At 53.4% G+C, this 8,262-nt stretch overlaps 1 non-coding gene across 1 annotated transcript; it reads left to right on the plus strand.

Moving 5' to 3' along the window:
* Positions 1-1,829: 1,829 nt before the first annotated feature.
* On the plus strand, positions 1,830-2,014 carry LOC123359190. Its single transcript, XR_006575838.1, has one exon. It is a non-coding gene; the product is annotated as a U2 spliceosomal RNA (small nuclear RNA).
* Positions 2,015-8,262: the final 6,248 nt, after the last annotated feature.

Here is an 8,262-nt window from a genome sequence, read left to right on the forward strand (position 1 = left end):
AGGAGGAACTTTGTCGCAGCCTCTAATTGCAGCATTTTTAAACGATCTGCATGGTGCTTGCAGGCTCCTAACACTTGCCACAGCAGCTCCTTTTAACTTCCATTCAACCACCTGTACTTATGCCGATAGGTTGACTTTAGGTCTTTAACTTTGATTGGTAGCTGAGAAGATGGTAAATTGGAGAGAAATCCGTTCTTCATTTCCTTGTTATTTCCTGACTTCTTTATTCATGGCCTTTTCCTTATTTCCCTACAGATTGACTAGATCTGGGTGCTAGCAGGGGGACCTGACGGGCTCCTTATTTTCTGATTTCTTTCGGAAGCATTGAACTTGCCAGGGCACAGTCAGATTCTGGATGCTCATGTAAATGTAACACCTCAGGCTCAGCTTTAGTTCTGTTTCTCAGCTCTTTTGGAAAATCGATCTTTAGTCTGACATGTAGCATCCTTGCATTAGGAGATGGCTAATTAATAAGACCATAAACCTTGGCAATCAAATGGAACCTGAAGTCCACAGAAGAGCCCGAAAGGCCCTTGGGGAGTGCAGTGCAAGTTGAGGAATACTTCCCTGCACAGCTTCTCTCTCAATTCTCGTTTTCCTGGATTGAGCGCAAAAGTTGGGAATCAGCTCAGGGTAGGCTTATACCATGTGTGTGCAGTGGTTAGACAAGAAACTGGACTGGTATGGAGCAAAACTCTTATGTGTGCCTGATGACTGTACATTTGAGAAGGAGCAGAAAAGAGCATTGGGGCTACGGTATAGCGCTTGCATAGGCTTTCTTTGGCCTGTTTTGCTGTAAGAGGTTTTTGGTTTTTTTTTTGAGAGAACATGGTTTAATTAAAGGCAAAGCTGATTTCAGCAGCTGCAGGTCTTGCACAGACAGACGAAAAACACAAAAAAGCTTACGACACTAACCAGTTTCTGTTGGGAATCCCCGATCCCTACGTAACTCCAATACCGGAGGGTGGGATGGGGAATCCCGGCCCAAGATTCAGAAAACATTCCAAACACCAGATTCTCATGCAGAAATGGGACTCTGTGGCTGGGACTCTGGCACTGCTGGGCGTGAGATGGTGAATCTGGTTAGCTTGTCTAGGTTGCAAGAGTCAGTGACAGTTCAAGCACTGGAATGTTGCAGCTGCCTGGGTGCACAGCTCAAAATACACAAACTGGGAGGGCTGAAGAGAAGCACAGAAGGTTTCGGTTTGTATTCACCACCACTAGGATGGGAGCTTCACTCTTTAGAGCTTTCAAAGAAAATCTCTCTTAGAATTGCAACAGAGAACAGTAATGTTGCTAGTGCAGGGGGTAAGGGGGAGCCAGTCATACCCTAGGAAGGGCACTAAGCTCTAATCTTCCCTTTTTGTATTAATTGGGGCTGCCCAGACTCCAGTGTCACTGAGGCACAGTGAGAGATTGTTAGTCACAGGTCAGTGGGTGTGTTTATGCAAATTAGGCGTGTACAGGGAAACCAGCAAGAGGAAGGAGGCTGAAAGACTTCTCTGTCTTTGAACAGAATTGTGTGTTAAGGGCTCTTGCTTTGAATTCTTCCAGTGGAGTCATTTCGGGGAAGTGATCATCACTTCGAGTTACCTAGTTATCAAAGTGTTGTGAATGGTGTTTGGTGCGTGTCTGGGAGCTCCTCGTGCTGAAATAGAAAGCAGTGGGGGAAGAGCGGCTGCCTAGCATCTGAGACTCTCAGCATCACTTCTTGGCTCTTTAGAGCTAAGATCAAAAGTGTAGTCTCTTGGTCTATCCAAGGCCGTGATCAAGCATCTTGATGTTATTGGTCTTTTGGCCTTGAGATGAAAACCTGGTCTGTGTCTTGGGAACCTTGAAGAAAAAATTATCTAAATTATATCTGTTCTTATCAGTTTAATATCTGATAGGTCCTTTATTTGAGGACTGTATATTAAATTGATTTTTGAAACAAAGGGATGGAATTAGGAGCTTGCTCTGTCCATCCCATGCATTGATCTGGTATTGCAGTGTCTCCAGGACCAGTGCCTTTCCTTCTGGGGAGAATTGTCTGGTTAAAAAGCAGAAAAAAGTTTCACTTTAAAGATGCTGATTTGAGAAGATTTTTTTAAAGTAGTTAAAAAATCAGGTCTTTTTATTATTTTTATGTCTTCATAACAACATATTGTTAAAATTTCTTGGGAGTGTTTTCTGAGTCTACAGATGTGAGTTTCTTTGTCTTGCTAGAGAATTGTTTTAAAAGCTGGGATTCTTCTGTTTCCTTTGAATCTTTTTAACAACATGAGGGATGAATGCTTTCTGGACTGAGGGTCTGTTTGGGAGATGGTTGGTTGGGGGGGGTTGTGTGCAGGGGGGACACACAGATTGGTAATATTTGAGTCACATGTATATCAATAACTGGATGAGTTACATAGACTTCTCCCCACCCAGCCTACGTTCCATGTATCTTGACTGAGCCTGCCGCCCACCATCCCAGAGCAGAAGCCTAAAGCCTGAGCCCCACCGCACTCCCTCAATTACAGCCCGGGAGGCTGTGGCCACAATAAAAGCCCCTGGTGGCCACACTTGAGAAATGCTGGAGCCTCACAGTAAACAAATCCCAGCAGGTTTGTCACTCCCTGTCCCCCACCCTGGGGATTTCCTGCCCTCTCCCACCCAGCCCAACCTTCCTGGAAGTTCCCACCCCCTATGTATTTACTGCCCTTTCTCCCCGCCAAGGGAACCTGCCAGCAACTCCCTGATAATCCCTCCCTCAACTGGCTCCACCGCAGCCATTTCCCTTCCCCTGCCCCTGGAAGGACGGAATGAGCTGGAGCAAAACATGGATGTTGCGCTGCAGCCTGTTAGGGCAAAAAGGGCAACTGGGGACATGTCAGAACAGGAAATAATTTCACAGCACAATTCCCCCCAGGCTCCTGCGACTGTGGGGCTTGTTTCCGATCCTTAGTCCGTTCACGTATCCGGGCAGAGTTCCTCTGGGCGGCATCCGCTGGCTCCCTTGACGCCTTCGAGGAGCAGTGGGGGCTGTCCGGGGTTCTCTGCTCAGTGTCCCCGTCAGGCTCCCTTCTTATGACCCTTTGACCGCACTCCTGTCCCTGTTCTTTTATTAGTTGTCCCCCGCAATTAGTGGGTTTCTGAGGCTCTGTGGAACCTCCCCTTAGGCTGGGGGGGGATGCGTTAGCATGGGGCGGGCTTTGGGTTTCCCGGAAACCCAATAGACACAGATATTCCAGTTTGTCCTGCATGTGACAGAAAAATTCAAATCTAGGGCTGTCAATTAATCGCAGTTATCTTACACAATTAACTTTAAAAAAATCATGATTAATCTGTTTTAATCACATCGTTAAACAATAGAATACCAATTTAAATTTATTTTTGTTTTTCTACATTTTCAATATATTGATTTCAATTACAACACAGAATACAAAGTGTACAGTGCTCACTATATATAGTTTTATTACAAATATTTACACTGTAAAATATAAAGTACTGCAGTGCAATCTCTTTATCATTAAAGTGCAACTTGCATATGTAGATTTTTTTTGTTGCATAAGTGGACTCAAAAAGAAAACAATGTAAAACTTTAGAGTCCAGTCAGTCCTACTTCTTGTTCAGCCAATCGCTAAGACAAACAAGTTTGTTTACATTTACTAGAATAATGCTGCCCGTGTCTTATATACGTCACCTAAAAGTGAGAACAGGCTCTCTCATGGCACTTTTGTAGCCAGCGTTGCAAGGTATTAACGTGCCAGATATGCTATCATCCATATGCCTTCATACTTCAACCACCATTCCAGAGGACATGCTTCCATGCTGATAACGCTCATTAAAAAAATAATGCGTTAATTTGTGACTGAAGACCTTGATGAAGAACTGTATGTCTCCTGCTCCATGATTTTATCCGCATTCTGCCATATATTTCGTTTTATGGCAGTCTTGGGTGATGCCCCAGCACATGTTGTTCACTTTAAGAACACTTTCAATGCAAATTTGACAAAACACAAAGGAAGTATAACGTGAGATTTCTAGAGATAGCTACAGCGCTCGACCCAAGGTTTAAGAATCTGAAGAGCCTTCCAAAATCCAAGAGGGACGAGGTGTGAAACATGTTGCACAAGTCCTCAAAGAGCAACACTCTGATGCGAACAGTACAGAACCTGAACCACTAGACAGGAAAATCAATCTTCGGTTGGTGGCATCTGACTCAGATGAGGAATATGAATGTACTTTGGCAGGGGCGGCTCTAGCCATTTCGCCGCCCCAAGCACGGTGGCACGCCACGGGGGGCGCTCTGCCGGTCGCCTGTCCAGCGGCTCCGGTGGACCTCCCGCAGACGTGCCTGCGGATGCTCCACCCCAGCCACGGGACCAACGGACCCTCTGCAGGCACGTCTGCGGGAGGTCCACCGGAGCCGCCTGCCGCCCTCCCGGGACCAGCAGAGCGCCCCCCGCGGCATGCCGCCCCAAGCATGCGCTTGGCGTCCTGGGGTCTGGAGCCACCCCTGTACTTTGGATTGTTATTGAGCAGTACCTGTCATCAGCATGGAAGCATGTCCCTGGCCTCTGATTGCTAGAAGCTGGGAGGGGAGAACAGGGGCTGGAGCTCTCCATGGCCGCCTGGTCTGGTCACTCCCTCTGAAGCCCATAGCCAGGGCAGCCTTAGGGGTGGGTGCCACCAGGGAATTGCCCAGGGGTACCATGGTCAAGGGCGGTGCTGTACAGTGGCAGAGAGGTGTGTGCTGCTGGTGTAAAGTCAGAAACTGCTCCCGGCTGGCAGGGGAGTGCTGCTTGGGGTGGTGCCCAGATTTCTCCCTGCTCCCTCCCGGCATAGGATAATGAGGGGAGGGAGGGGAAGAGAAGGGGGAGAGAGCGGTGATGAGTGGATACTGCTCCCCCCAATGTTCCTCCGGGCCCCCCTAGGGGGCTGTGAGGGGGGAGCAAGGAGCGACATCAGGGCTCCCTGCATCCAGGTCACCTTCCCCACCTGGGCAGCTGCTCTCTGTCCTCCCCTTATGCAGTTGGGGATGTAGGGGTTAGGGGTGGTGGAGGGAGTGCAGGGGGGTGCAGAGGTGAGGGGTGCACAGGGTTAGGGGTGTGGGGGAGGACGCAGGGTGAACAGTGCAGGGTTAGAAGCACAGGAAGGGGCACGGGGCTCTCCTGTGGCCCAACCCCACAGGAGATTGACCCCATGTTTAAAGAACAAACCTCTATCCTAAGGGCTGCAATATCCACTGGGGTGAGACAAACGGCACCAGCCCCTTGCTGCCCAGCCTGTGAGAGCTCTGACTGTGCGTCTATGAAGGGAACAGCGAGTGGAAGTGAAGTGGCTCCGGTTCGCGCTCTGTTAGAGCCCCACCGGTAACAGGGAGCAGAAGTTAAGTTGCCTCCTGTTCTATAACTGATGGGTGGGGGGGCAGCAGGGATTAGGGGCATGGAGAACGGGGGGGCCCGACAGGCGTTGGGCTGCGGGGTTCCCTGCTGCGGGGTTCCCTGCTGCAGCTCCGCAGACTGGAGCCTGCTCCTCCTGTGCAGGGCCAGCTCCAGCTTTTCTGCCGCCCCAAGCAGGAGGGGGGGAAAGGACAAGCTGTGGCTCTTGGCGGCAGCTCAACCACACTGCTGCTTCCGCGGCAGTTCGGCGGCGAGTCCTCCCCCCCCTTCCTCTTCGACAGCAATTCGGCGGCAGCTCAAAGACTAAGACAGGGAATGAGGGACCCGCCGCCGAATTTCCGCCCAAGACCCAGACGTGCTGCCCCGACACCGGACGGGCCGCCCCTTTGAATTGGCCGCTCCAAGCACCTGCTTGCTACACTGGTGCCTGGAGCCAGCCCTGCTCCCGTGACAAGCAGGGGCTGGTGCAGAGCGTGGCAGGGCAGGGAGATGACATCTCCCCTAATGGCGGGGCCTTTTCACAGCAAGGGCAGCACCTCCCCGCAGGAGCACAGACCCCACCTACTCCTCCTGCTTTCCCCTGACACCTGCACCACCCATCCCAGCACCGCCTCATGGCAGCATCTGCTGCCGGACTCACACCAGAAATGGGAAGTCTGGGCCGGGCCTGGCAGCGGCTGTCAGGAAATGAAAGCAGGAGACACGGCCACTCCCATGGTGCTGTGGGGCCTGTCCTGGCTGAGGGGAGATGGAGGCAGTGGACACTACCACTCCCATGGTGCCGTAGGGTTTTCAGGTGGGGTGCCCCGCCCAGGGTTGGGCTCCAGGGGAGGTTTGGCAGCTTAAGGTACTGGGGGGAGGGTGTTGCTTGGAGGAGGTTTGAGGACCAACAGCGAAGGGGAAGTTGGACACTGGCCAGAATACCAGGGAGACAAGGCAGGTGAGGTGATACCTGTTACTGGACCAGCTTTGGAGCCACACAGGGTCTTCTTCATGCAGGGGAAAGGTGCTCAGAGCATCACAGTTCAATAGAAGGTGGAACGCTCTGCCCCGAGCACCAGACATTCCCCTACTTCCTGGAACGGGGGGGCCTGTCCCCATTGTCCTGTAAACAGCCCCACCATGTAACCCGGTGGTGGCTGCATCTTAGCACCAAGACACCAGTGGTCACTGCTCCAGAGGAGATGGTACATACAGGCCACTGCCCTACGTGGCCACCAGACGTCACAGACTGTGCCCTGTCTTAGCTGGCCCCACAGGTTACTGCCCCAAGAGGTGAGGTACACACAAGCTACTACTCAAACTGGGCACCTGGGGTCACTGCAGCAATGGTTGGGGGGGATACATGCTGGGCACTGCTGCACATGGCCACCAGGGGGCACTGCTGCAATGGTGGTGGTGGTGTGGGGGGATGATAAACAGGCCACTGCCTGAAGTGGCCAGTACCACAATGGTGTGGGGAGAGGGGGAGGGAGATACCAATAGGGCACTGCCACACCAGGGCACCGCGGGGAGGTCACTGCTCCAATTAGTAGAGATACACATCGGGTAGTGCCCCAACTGCGGGTCCTACCCCAGGGAGAGAGGGGGCTGGGGAGAGAAGAGGAAATCAAAGGCCACTGCCTCACTTAGCCACCAGGGGTCACTACCTAAATAGGGGGGGACAAACACACAGGGCACTGCCCCACCTGACCAGCAGGGATCACTGCCCAAATTGGGGGATATACAGAGGGTATTGCCCCATGGGGATGCCAGGGATCAGTGCCTGCCATACCTGGCACAGGGGTAGAGGGGACAGGGTGACCTGATGTCCCGATTTTATAGGGACAGTCCCGATATTCGGAGCTTTTTCTTATGTAGGTGCCTATTACCCTCCACCCCGTCCCGATTCTTCACACTTTCTATCTGGTCACCCTGGGGGGTGGGGGCAGGGAGAGAGGGGGCTACACACAGGGCACTGCCCCACTTGGCCACCAGTGCACATCTAGTGGGGGAGTGACACACACCAGGAGCAGGGCTCACTGCCACAAAGGGGTTGGAAGATGCCCAGGACACTGCCTGACATGGCCACCCAGGCACCCTGCCACCTTGGGGGAGGAGAAGAACACACCTCAGGCACTGACTCCTCTGGCTACCAGTGCTCACTGGCCCAATGCAGGGGTTGGGGGGAGTAAATACACACAGGGGACTGCCCCACTGGGACAACATGAGTCACCGAGATGAGAGTGGGATACGCAGAGGGCACTGCCCCAATGGCTGATACACATACAGGGCCCTGCCTCACCTACACACCAGCACTCACAGGCACAATGGCAGTGGTGGGGTCACATAGGCAACTGCCCTCAGTGGGTTGGGGTACCCAGGAGGACCCCAGGGAAGGGACTAGGGGGATTAGGGACGGAGGAGGGTGGGGTTACCAAGGTGCATTGTGGGAATGTGGGATTTAGAGAGCCCAGAGTGGATGGGTGGGGGCGGGTTGGAGGACCCCACAGTGGCTGAAAAGGGGAACCCGGCAGGTTGGGGGGCAGCAGAGATTGGAGCTGAGGAACCTCACACCCTGGGGATGGACTGGGGCAGTGGGGGGATGGGAAAGTGGGGCCCAGCCATGGAGAAATGGGCTGGAGGCAATTAGGGGCAGGGCGCTGGGGGGGGGGGAGGAGGAAGGGGGGGCACTGAGGACAGGGATGGGGGGAGGGGGAGGAGGAGCAGGGTGGGGTCGGGGCGGGGCGGGGCCGGCTCTGTCCGGGGACTGGATCCCTGTGTTCGCCCCGCGGGGATGTTCCCGGCGCCCCTTGTTCGCTGGGGCTGTAACCCCCCCGGCTGGGTGTGAGCGGGTCTGGGTGGGTCAGACGGGCCTCGGCACCGGCCGCGTGTCACCCCCCGACTCCCGCTGCCC

This window comes from Mauremys mutica, unplaced genomic scaffold, assembly GCF_020497125.1.
Source record: "Mauremys mutica isolate MM-2020 ecotype Southern unplaced genomic scaffold, ASM2049712v1 Super-Scaffold_100101, whole genome shotgun sequence".
NCBI lineage: Eukaryota > Metazoa > Chordata > Testudines > Geoemydidae > Mauremys > Mauremys mutica.